Genomic DNA, 12,787 nt, shown 5'->3' on the forward strand with positions numbered 1-12,787 from the left:
TTGCCGTTCCTTCTAGACCTTACCCTAAAGGAAAGAAGAGCGGCAAAATGTGGTTCAATAAATCACAGAGACCTTTCCAGGACACACAGGGTGATTCCTCCTTCAGCGGCAGGGGAGGAGGACATAATAGTAGATGTCTCCCTAGAGGCAGGGGAGGCCCACAAAATCAGGGAGGTCGCGATTCTTTTCGTGACCGTCCCTATCAGCGTTCCTGATGTGGAACCCGACTGTGCATCTCTGGAGCCGGTCGGGGGTCGCCTGTCCTTGTACCTAGAAGCCTGGCTAAATCTCACTCGAGACAAGTGGGTACAAGACATTATCACCAGAGGTTACTCTATACCCTTTTCCCTTCCACCACGCCCTCCCAAAAGGATCCCAGATGTACCTCCCAATCACAGGGATCAGGCAGCTATAGAGATAGAAAAGCTGCTATTAAAAAGAGTCATCCAAAAGGTCCCAGTAGACCAGACAGGATTCGGATCATACTCCAGGATGTCCTTCAAGAATGCAACTGCAGTCCTGACATATGGGTTGTCCTGCCTCAGGCAGCCCTTCGGTCGGCCGGATTCCAAAGTCTGGGTCCGGCATCGGCTGATGTCGCCTCTTTCCCCAACGTCAGAGCGGCTGGGGTATAAAAGCATCAGCCGACACCATCTTCTTCAGTCTTTCTTGCCGCGCGGTGCCCGAAGCAGAAGCAGTTCGCAAGTGCTCCAGGTTCTTTTTAGTTCCAAAAAGAACAGGAGACTGGAGACCTATCCTAGACCTCAGCAGGTTAAACGAGTATGTAAAGAAGTCCAAGTTTCGAATGGTCACTCTACAATCCATACTCCCTCTGTTAGGGAGAGACAGCTGGATGTGCTCAATAGATCTCCAGGATGCCTACCACCACATAATGATGGACAAAGCATCAAGGAGCTACCTACGCTTCCGGCTGGGAGCCAGTCATTACCAGTTTCGGCCGCTGCCCTTTGGTCTCACCACAGCCACCCGGGTGTTCAAGTGCATGGCAGTAGTCACAGCTCATTTGAGGCATCAGGGAATCCAAGTCTTTTCCATACCTGGATGATTGGCTCCTGACTTCCACCACCAGGCATCACCTAGTTCAATTGAGAGATTCCACAATCAAGCTCTGTTCCCAGTTGGGAATCTCGATAAACTGGGAAAAATCCTCTACTTTGCCAACTCAGTCTATAACTTTTATAGGAGCAAACATAGACACGGTTGATATGACAGCCAGACTACCTACAGACAGAATACATAATCTTGTGCAACAAATTTACAGGATACTTCCCCTTCGAAGAGTCAAAGCGAAGGTGGTGTTGCAGCTTCTCGGAACTATGGTGTCGACCATAACCTTGGTACCTTTAGCAAGACTACGTATGCGAATACTCCAATGGCTCCGGTCATCCCAGTGGTCGTTTCAGCAGTTGCCTCTACATCATTAGATTCTGATTACAGATTCTTGCAAAAAGGACCTACACTGGTGGATTCAACTAGGTCATCTTACCACAGGGACTCCCTTTGTACCGCACCAACCCGTTGCCACTGTGACCATGGATGTCTGTCAGGGTGGGGGGGCATTATCTTGGCAGGACTGTCCAAGGCACATGGCAAGAGCAGGAGGCCCATCTGCATATCAGTGTCCTAGAGATGAGAGTGGTGCTTCTAGTGTTGCAAGTACTTCACGACTTTCTCACTCTAGGGACGATAGCTATCCAGACCGACAACATGTTGGTGGTCTGGTATCAAAAAAAACAAGGGGGGACCAGATCATACCCCTTATGTCGTGAGGCCCTGCGAGTTTGGAATTGGGCGATTTCCTCCCAACACTTTCTCATTGCAACGCACATCCTGGGGATGTCCAACGTGATAGCGGACAAGCTAAGCAGGGCTATATTGTTACCTCACGAATGGTCCTTGAACCAGAAAATAGCCAGTATGATCTTCCACAAGTGGGGACAACCCTGCTGTGACCTCTTTGCCAGCCCCATCAACACCAAATGCAGTACCTTTTTCTCTCACATCCCCCATCCAGGCGAGTCTCCAAGAGATGCGCTAATCCACGATTGGCCCCCGGGACTCCTTTATGCTTCCTTTTCCACTCATCCCCAAGGTCATACAGAAAGCAATGCTGTTGGGAAGCAAGATGATCCTCATCACTCCTTACTGGCCTCGTCAGATTTGGCTCCCTTTTCTCGGGCCTCACCTGTTAGACTACCCATGGGCTCTGGACCCAGTGCCAGAACTGACACACGTCAGGTTCTTTTCAACCCAGTCTCCACACTCTCAAACTGACAGCATGGCTGCTCCAGTTCCATCACTAGTCAGGCTTCATGATCTCTCTCCAGCTGTAGCTCATATTATTACCTCTTCTCACAAGCCTTCGACTAGAAAATTGTATCACAGTAAATGGAAGAGATTTTCTATATGGGCACACAACAGAGAAGTTCATCCATTTACAGCTCCCATTACTATTGTTCTAGAGTTTATTTCAGAGCTCTTTCACCAGGGTTCAGCGGCTGCTCAGCTAGCAACAATATCTAATTTTCATGTAGGGATTAATGATTCCAGTCTTATTTCTCTCAAACTGTGCAAATCTTTTCTTAGTGGTTCCATGATGTTAAGACCTCCTGTGCAAGACCCCGTTCCTCCTTGGGACCTGAATCTAATCCCATCTAGACTTACTCTGCCCACCTTTTGAACCAGCCCATAGTTGTTGGTTGAAATTCCTGTCTTGGAAGACTCTTTCTGGTAGCAATAACCTCAGCCAGACAAGTTTCTGAATTACAGGCTCTGTCTGTTAAACCTCCATATTTAATTTTTCACAAAGACAGGGTCTCTCTCCGGACCAACCCTTCTTTTAATCCTAAAGTTTGTTCTCAATTTCACTTAAACCAAACAATTGAATTGCCAGTGTTCTTCCCTAATCACTCCAGTAAAGTAGAGTATACATTCCACCAACTGGATGTGCATAGGCAACTGCGTTTCTATATCCACAGGACCAAAGGATTTAGAAAATCAGAACAGCTGTTTGTTTCTTTTGCTGAGGCGAGAATGGGCTTGCCAGTTTCCAAGGTTACACTGTTGAACTGGATCTCTAGTTGTATTTCCTTTATTTACAGTTCTCAAGGAAAGGAGTTACCTTTTAAAGTTAAAGCGCATTCCACCAGGTCCTTTTCTACTTCTGCTGCTTTCCAAGCCAGGACACCTATTGATAATATATGTGCAGCAGCAACATGGGCTACCCCTCATACCTTCATTTCCCATTATAAATTGGATTTAACTTCCAGGGATAGAACCTCGTTTGGTTCCATGGTACTCGGGAGTATTTTCTAGTGAGCCACCTATTCAAGATGCTAGGGACGCTGTCCCACACATAATAATGAAGGCGAGATAGGACGACATAACATAAAGAAGTTATATACTCACCATAACGTTCCATGTATGCAGTCCATCTCGCCGAACATTATTACGAACCCATCCACCACCACCCTTCCTGGAGGATCTGGATACAGTTTTTCCTTTTCTACAGTGGTTTATACCACAACGGTGCTTTTTATTAGTTTATTCTTCCGGATGTTTGTCCTTTTTCCTGTCTTATCCTGATAACTAGTAGCAAGCAAGATCTGGGGAATGTGCGCATGCACCATGGGATACCTATTGGCCACGAGCCAATCAGAAGTTTTCAGGCTTTCTAAGCGGCCGAGTCGGAGCCGAGGATCGGCTCCGAACCCACACGTAATAACTTTCGGCGAGATGGAGTACATACATGGAACGTTATGGTGAGTGCATAGCTTCTTTTTTTAAATACTAAGTTTTTACCTGAACTTTTGTGTTAGTATATTGCTAATAATTTGTTTACTTTGTACAATGTCTTTATGGAGCTTTTTTCCCCAAGACTCCATTGAAAATGGGCTGCTCTTGGCCCAACGGACCATCCTGGCAAACAAACTGTAAATAAATAAAAAAATGTCCCTTAACATCTGTATGTTTTATTGTTTCCTTGCAAGACTAGGTAATTGAGAATGTCTGCAAACGTTATCTGACGTACTTTTGTGGAATGGAGGGAATTATGGATAAGGCTAGAGTAAGAGCCTTGGATACACAGCTTCATAAAAAAGCACCAAGTTTGCTTCTGACAATCCAAAGTTTAAACTGGATGAAAATGAGACAAGGATCCATCATTATGGCAAGCAAGTAACTTTAATTGTAAGTTGTCCTATCTCTCCTTCAGTTTTACTGGTTGGGTTCGGAACAGGTCCTTTGTTCTGACTCAGCCGCATTCTAAAGCTCAAGGTCTTCCACTGGCTCATGGCTGTGTATCCCTATCCCATCTTGCTCTAGTAAAGCTCCACAGATCTCGTTTGCCGCTAAACAGATTGGGTGCTTCCATTTTGGCTCTGGCTAAGTTGGAGATTTTCTTAATATTATCTTTGTTGTATTTAGCTGTTTTGTGCTGTTTTTATCTCTTAACATAGTTCATTAGTATTGCTAGTTTTGACAGTTTGCATTGTGTGTGCGCTTTACTGGCTGTCATTTTTTTGTTAGGCCTGTATTTACCCTATCCCAGCTTAATCTTATTATTTAGCACCCGTTTTTTGTTAATAATTTTTTTATTTTTATTTCTATACACTCTAAGTTAGTGTGGTGGAGTAATTCTTTCCTCTTCCTTGAGCCTAACTGAAAGCGGCAGCTCATTTGAGTTAGAGGGCTGCCATTGCCCATTTAAGTTAGAGGGCAATTCCTTCCCCTTTTTACCTTCACGTTCGTTGCCTAAGTTTCCGTTTTTTGCTGTTGTATAAAAAAAAAATGATTCTGTATTCATAGCTGGTTGTTATATTTTGACTAGTAGAACTATTGGTATGTCGTGTCTTTTCCCGGTTAGGGATCGCCACAGCAGAACTCTGGTCCGCTAATGATTGGTAGTTTTACGTGCCGAGTTACCAGCCCTGATGCGCAACCTTCAACGAAGGTATGCCCATTCACGCATGTGTCCACGCACAAGACGCTCTAGCTGAGAATCAAACCAGACAGTGTCTTACTGCGAGGCGACAACACTACTATTGTTATGTAGTAGCTGTTATCTTTCTCTAATGTTATGTCTAAGGAACATAGAGAATCTAAGCCCTCTGTCTTTAGAAAGTGTGAAAATGTTCTCAAAATATGTCCATTACTGATGGGCACACTGTGTTTATTGTCTTGGGGGCTTGCATTTGCAGGAAACCTGCAGTATTTGTAATTTTTTTAGCTCTAGAGTATTTCTAGAAAGAAAAATTAAATTTCTTGTTAGAGGATTGATAAAATCACCTTTTGCTGAAGCATTGGAAGAAGATCAGGGCATCTTCAAACCCACTAAATCCCCTTCTTCAAAATCCTACACATCTGGAAAAAGATCTCCATCTGGCCAGCTGGAGCCAGCCAAAAAACTGACTAAAGTTACTTCCCTGGACCCAAGGCATACTGGGCCCGAGAAGTCTACATCATTGACTCCTTTGTCTTCGGGGCTGATGGAATTTGAGCTATGGAGCTGGTCTCTAGAATTTATCTCAATCTCCCCTACACTAAGGTCAACTTTACTTCAAAAATTTGGATCTCCTGCCCCCTCCTCTCTGTCCTCCAGCAGTCTTTCAGACGATTATGTGGATCGGGTGGTGTGCAGACTACTGAAGACACCGGTGCTGGCCATACTCCTCTGAGCTCCAACCCAGAGGGATTCGGAGCAGGCCAAGACTTCCTGTCAACTTTGATTCCTGTCAACTTTGATTCCTCCTCCGAGCCAACCCAGGACCTCTGAACCGGAATGCCTAGAACCAATTGCTGTGGAACCATCAGTGCTGAGACCCATCTTGGGATCTTCGGACCCAATATCTGCTCCGACATCCTCTGTTCCCTCTGAGGAGTCTAGGAGCAGACACTCTCCATTTGGGTCCAGAGAGGGGAATCGGATCAGACATTTGTCTGATTCAAACTTGCCTCTTGGGGCTTCGGCGCAGATGAGCTTGGCTCCTACATCAGCTTCGGAGCCAACACCTTTGGTTCTGGGGATCTCTAATGCATTTTCGAAGCCGGAGGTGATCTCTGATCGGGGGGGGGGGGCTTTCCAGCTGATGAGAATGCTGTCCCCTCAGACAGCTCCACTCAAGGGTTCTGACATTCTTCCCTTAAGGCACTGGCATTTGTCTCTGCACCACACCATCCACTAACAGGCGGAGACCCTAGGCCTCGGGGTACCTCATCGGGTGAACCCCTCTCTTCCTAAACCTATCCAGAATACCCTTCTGATTAGGTCCCTTATATGAGACACTGCAAGAGGAAACATTTAGACTCCCCGGAGGAGTTTGTCACCTCTGACACAGACATCGACGAGTCTGAAGGTTTCCCACAGTCTCCCTCTGAGGAGATCTCCTTTGCAGATATCCTAGACGTCCTTAAGCAGAGAGGCGGCTGGAAGTCCCATCAACCCTTCTGATGAGTCTGTTTACCTGAAGGGCTTTGGGTCTCACCCTTCAGCTACTTGGGTGTCTCCACCTTTCGATGAGCTTATGGAGCTAGTTAGTCGAAAGGCATGGGAGTCTTCAGACACAGTGGCCAAATAAGTTTATTACAGCCCCTTCTGACAAAAATTTTCTTACTAAGGGTGTCCCTGTAGATGCTATGGTGATGGCAGCAGCCACCAAAAAGGAACCCTCTGAAACATCCTTGTCTGTCCGTCCGCTGAACAAGGAGTCTAGCATGATGGACAGATATGAGAAGCGCATGTTTTCTTCAGTGACATTTGCACTCAGATTGCTGAATTATCTGACATGGCTAGAAAGACATCTCCTAAAGGAGCTAAGAGATGCTCTCCAAGGTACAATAGCTGCAAGGGTATCGGATAGTTTCCTCTTAGCTCTCCACCTTAAACTCTGTGGTCAACTCCTCCATGAGGCTCGTTTTCTTATGCAGCAGATGGAGTGAGCAGAGCAGTGGGTTCAGGAATTTTCTTAAGACATTCCTCGATGCGCTTGTGTGACTTTGCGGAACCTTTTAAATCTTCCTTTATTAATGCCCCTTTCAGTGGCTCGTCCTTGTTTGGGCCGAAAGTCAAGGACACACTAACTGGGTGTGAACAAGAAGGAAAAACTCTCTCTGCTGTAGGAGTCCGTTTTTCCATACCTTCTAGACCTTATCCAAAAGGGAGGAAAGATGTGATTCTGAAAATCCCAGAGTTTTCCAGGACACATGGTGACTCTGTTCCCCCAGGGACAGAGGGGGAAGCATGAATGGAAGATGCAGTCCACATGGCAGAGGGAGGTCCACAAAATCAGGGCAACAGGGATTCTTTTCGTGGAAGACCCTTTCAGCGCTCCTGAAGTGAGGCCTGTTTGTCCATCTCTGGAGGCAGTTGGGGGCCGATTATATTGGTACCTAGAAGCCTGGCTGGAAATAACACAAGACAAGTGGGTACAAAGTATCCTATCCAGAAGCTACTCCATACCAGTTTTCCTTCCCATCCTAAACATAAAGGACATCCCAGACGTTCCTCCCAGTCAGAGGGATCACGCAACTCTAGAAATTCAAAAGTTGCTAGACAAAAGAGTAATCCAAAGAGTCCCTGCAGACCAGATAGGATCTGGAACTTACTCTGGGTTCTTTTTAGTGCCAAAAAAGAACAGGGGACTGGGGGCCTATCTTGGATCTCAGCAGATTAAACAAATCAGTAAAACCAAGTTCCGGATGGTAACACTGCAGTCGATCCTTCTCTTTCTGGGAAAAGACAATTGGATGGGCTATATAGACCTCCAGGATGCGTACTACCACATAAAGATGGACAGACCATCCAGGAGTCATTACCAGTTTTGAGCTCTACCCTTTGGTCTCACTAGTGCTCCCATAGTGTTCACAAAGTGTATAGCAGTAGTCACGGCTCACCTGAGACATCTAGCATTCTGAGTGTTTCTAAATCTAGACGACTGGCTCCTAACTGCCACCACCAAGCATCTACTGCTACAAGCAAAAGACACCACATTACTACTTTACTCTCACCTAGGAATCACAATAAGTTACGAAAAATCTGCCTTGTTTGCCATCTCAACATATTGTGTTTATAGGAGCAGATCTAGACACAGCAAACATGATGGCAAAACTTCCTACAGAAAGTTTTTTGTTCTGAGACAGCAAGTCTCCAACCCCCTCTCCAAGACCAGAGTACAGGTGAGAATAGCTTTAAAAGTTTTGGGAGCCATGGCAGCAGCAGTACGTTTAGTTCCATTAGCTCACGTGCACATGAGAATTCTGCAGTGGCTACTATTCACTCAGTGGTCATTGCAAGAACTACCCATGTCTCACCAAATTCTGTTGAGTCTTGCAAAAAAGACCTTCGCTGGTGGCTTCACTCCACTCACGTGACATTAGGTTAACCGTTTCTTCCTCTACAATCTGTAGCCAGTCACCATGGATGCCTCCCAGATGGGGTGTGTGTGTGTGGGGGGGGGCATTATTTGGGAGGGACAGTCCAAGGCACTTGGCAAGATCACAAGGCCCATTTGCACATCTATGTCCTAGAGATGATTGCAGTGCTTTTGGCAATTCAAGCACAGGGACCAACTCCTTCCCCCTTTGTCAAGAGGCCCTTAGAGTATGGCAGTGGGCGACTTCCTTCCAACGCTTTCTAATAGCAACACACATCCCGGGGAAATCCAACCTGATGGCAGACAAACTCAACAGAGCAATTCTCATGCCTCACGAGTGGTCCCTAAAACAAGTAGTAGCGGAAATGATCTTCTTCAAATGGGGCCAGCCTTGCTGCAACCTTTTTGCTACATCCATGAATGCCAAATGCAGCAGCTATTTTGTCCTGATGTCCCCTCTGGGGGAGTCACCAAGGGATACACTTGTACACGATTGGCCCTTGGGTCTCCTTTATGCTTTTCCTCCCTTTCCTCTGATACCCAAAGTTCTTCAGAAAGCCAGGTTGTTGGGAAGCAAGCTGATTCTTGTTGCTCCATACTGGCCTTGTCAAATTTGGTTCCCCTTCCTTTGGCCTCATCTTCAGGAGGAGCCGTGGGTTCTGGACCCAGTTCCAGACCTTCTGACTCGTACGTCCAGAACGCTTCACCCTCGTCTTCAAACCCTCAAATTGACAGCTTGGCTGCTCCGGTTCCAAATATGGCCAGGCTTCCTGACCTTACTCCTCCTGTCAAACATATTTTGATTTCTTCTCATAAGGTCTCAACGAGAAAATTATATGTGAGTAAATGGAAAAGATTTTTTTCTTGGGCATTAAGTAAACACATTGACCCCTTTTCTGCTCCTGTAGGTTCTATTCTAGAATTCATAACAAAATTGTTTAATAAAGGCACAGCTGAAGCTACCAGTCATGTCCAACTAGTGGCAATATCTAATTTTCATACAAGTGATTTGTGTCTCAGACTATGCAAAGCCTTTCTGAAGGGCACTAACTTAAGATCACCCATAAAGATACCTCTTCCATCATGGGACCTAAGCTTTGTTCTGTCTTGGTAGATCCCCCCCCCTTTGAACCTGCATCATCGTGTGATCTAAAATTTTTGACATGGAAAACAAGTGTGATCTGAAGTAGGAGATTCATTTGTCTGCAACCTGTGGGTTATGGATCCGATATCGGATCCGAACCGGCATGTTTTACCAGCTATGGATCCAAGCTCTCAGCTCCTCCCCTCACCCATAATGCCCTGCTCTACCCTCATGACCTCAGATCTCGTTTGCCGCGCATGGTGACCAGATTGTGTTTTTCCAGCTCTCCAGCTAAGTGAAATTTCTAATCTTAAAGCGCTTAATTTTGAAAGTTTTTTGTAAAAGTTGTGTGAAAGTGTAGGTTTCCCTCTTATATTATTATACTTTTAGTGTTTAAAATTTATTTTTACTATCCCTCCCCTCGCTGGTAGCGTAGTGTGTGTTTGGGCCTGTGAGTGGTTTTGTTACTTTAATTTTACTAGTTTTAGTAACCTTGTTTGTTTGCTTTTGGGATGTCTGAGCAGCCCAAAGCTATATTTTCAAAGTGCTCCGAGTGTGGCCATAAGCTTTCCCCAGCTGATGGCCACACTCGGTGTGTTAGATGCCTGGGGGTTGAACACCTCACATCTGGATGTTCCATTTGTGCAGAGTTCAACCCCAGGGCATTGAAGGAGCGGAGGTCCAAGCTTGTCTTGGCGGGTCTTTTGCCGCCGGACTCGGCTCCGGCCTCCGCTCCTTCGGGGCTAACCGTTACCACGGTTGTCCCCTCTCCGGCTCCCCCTCCTCCTCCTGGGACTCAACCTCCCTGTACTGGTTCGGAGGAGAGGGAAGCTAGGAAGAAGGACCGGAGGGAGAAGCACCATAAGCGGCAGGCCGAGACCTCTGTTTCGGCCCCGCCAGCCAAGCGGGCTTCTCTCCCGGCCTCCTTGTCTGCTGGCTCTCCCCCTCCTCGGCTCCGGTCTCCAGTGTGTTTTTCACCGGGACCTGAGGAGGAGGAGACCCGATCTCCGTCGAGGCTATCGAGGAGGCACTCAAGGCCTACCTCGGTAGCCTCGTCGAGATCAACTTATAGCCTGTCGGACGCTGATCTGGACCGGATGATGAGAAGGTTCATCCAGGCCCAGATGCAGATGGGAGTGCTCCCCCCCTGGGGAGCTCGACCCTTTTTTCAAGCCAATTGCTCCTTCTCAGACCCGCTACCCGGGTTGGAGCAGTTGGAGCCGAGCAACCGGGAGCCGGGGGTGGGTCGGCGCCGATAGTACTTGGTACTTCGGATCCGACCCTGCCCTCGAGTGCATCGGATCCGACCTCTCGGAGCCTGGATCCGAGCTTCGGATCCGGGGGGATCAGTGCTCCTTTGGCACCGTCTGTGTCGGAGCGCACTGTCCCTTTGGATCCGAGCGCTTCGGTGCCGGCTCCGATCCACTCCTCGGATCCGAGGGGGAGCCGATTGTCGGATCCTTTGGTCGAGGTAGTCTCCCCTTCGGCTTTTGATGTAGTGGAGAGGGCCCTGTTGAGGGTCTCCGGACCCCCGGCACTTGTTTCGGCTCCGTCCCACGCTCCCTCTGCACTGGGTCAGGCTTCCACCATCCGGCCCTTGGGACAGCCCGCTCCTGTGCCCCAAGCTGTTCCCCTGGAATAGGTTACTGTTTGCGAGGAGTCCTCTGACAGCCCCCCAGAGGATGTTCCTCGCAAGCATACGTGCAAAAGGAGGCACATTGACTCCCCCGAGTCTCTCACGGAAGACACTGATTTGGAGGAAGGGGAAGGCTCCCCACGGTCACCCCCCGAGGATGTCTCATTTGGAGACATCATGGAAATGCTCCGCATAAGGGGGGGGGTGGTCTGCCCCCAAGTCTTCCTCGGATGAGTCCGTGTTCTTGGAGGCATTTGAAGCGGGCCCGCCTACCTCTTGGGTGTCCCCTCCTGCCGACCCCCTGGTGGACCTCATTACAACCAGGGCGTGGAAGGAACCGGACACCGTGGAGCCAATCCCTAAAAGGCCCGACCGGATCCTCAGTCCCCTGGCTGACCATGCCCATTGGAGTAAGGGGCCTCCGGTAGATGCCATGTTGACGGCGGCGGCCACCAAGAGGGAACTTGCTCAGGAGAGTCCCTCAGTCCATCCCCCGAGCAAGGAGTCTCGGATGATGGACCGCTTGGGGAAGCGGATGTTTAGTTCAGCGACCTTCTCGGTAAGGGCGCTGAACTATCTGGCACATGTGATTAGGATGCAGCGCGATCTTATTAAAGAATACGCTGCATCCCCCCCCAGAGTCCATGTCGGAGGAGGACAAAGTGCTGCACTCCACCCGCATGGCCACTCTCAGGTCCGTTACCAATACCTCTATGCGGCTACTCTCCCATGCTACGGAAGGCGCCGCTAGAGCCGCAGGGGCAGGTCTAGTTACTAGACGCCAGGCCTGGCTCCGTCATTGCAATTTCTCAGAGCCCTTCAAAGCGTCATTTGCGAACGCCCCCTTCGATGGTTCTGCCCTCTTTGGCAAGACTGTTCGCGACACTTTGACCCAGAGCGAGAAGGACGGGAAGACGCTGTCTGCCGTCGGAATCCGCTTCTCTGCACCCCAGAGGCCCTATTCTAGGAACCAAAAGGGTCAGAAGAAGAAGATGTGGTTCCGGAAGTCGCAGCAATCCCAGCCTGCTCCGGACAACCAGTCCTTCCGTGGCAGAGGAGGACAGGGAGGACGCCGCCCTAGAGGCAGAGGGGCTCCCAGGAACTTCGGGTCCAGAGAACCCTTCTCTGAACGGCCCGCGCAGCAACCCTGAGGGGTTGCCCGGCTGCTCCACTCTGGAGGCAGTCGGGGGACATTTTTCGGGGCACCTAGCGGCATGGGAGTCCATAACATCAGACCGCTGGGTTCTCCAGATCATATCCAGAGGATACCGTATCCCCTTTCGTCACTTGCTAAAATTGAAGTCCCTCCCCGACGTTCCACCTGGTCAACGGGAGGCCGCTTTGGCAGAAATTGGCCATCTGCTAAAGAAAAGAGCCATCCAGCCCGTCCCCCCAGACCAGATCGGATCAGGGTTTTACTCCAGGTTCTTTTTAGTGCCAAAAAAGACGGGGGATCTAAGACAAATTTTAGACCTTTCTCTCTTGAACCTGGCAGTTCCCAAGGAGAAGTTCCGAATGGTCACTCTACAGTCTATTCTCCCCCTTCTGGGAGAAAATCACTGGATGTGCTCCATAGACCTCAAGGATGCGTACTACCATATACTAATGGACAGGCACTCCAGGAGGTTTCTCCGCTTCCGGCTGGGAGCCAGTCACTACCAGTTCCGGGTCCTTCCC

The 12,787-nt window shown here is 48.6% G+C and overlaps 1 protein-coding gene across 3 annotated transcripts in view; it reads left to right on the forward strand.

Moving 5' to 3' along the window:
* Positions 1–12,787, forward strand: part of CCHR3.PART0H8orf88 (chromosome chr3.part0 C8orf88 homolog) — a 1,151,988-nt gene that overhangs the window by 317,441 nt on the left and 821,760 nt on the right. The window lies entirely within an intron of this gene.

Source organism: Protopterus annectens, chromosome 3.part0, assembly GCF_019279795.1.
Source record: "Protopterus annectens isolate FY-2018-M chromosome 3.part0, PAN1.0, whole genome shotgun sequence".
Taxonomy (NCBI): domain Eukaryota; kingdom Metazoa; phylum Chordata; order Ceratodontiformes; family Protopteridae; genus Protopterus; species Protopterus annectens.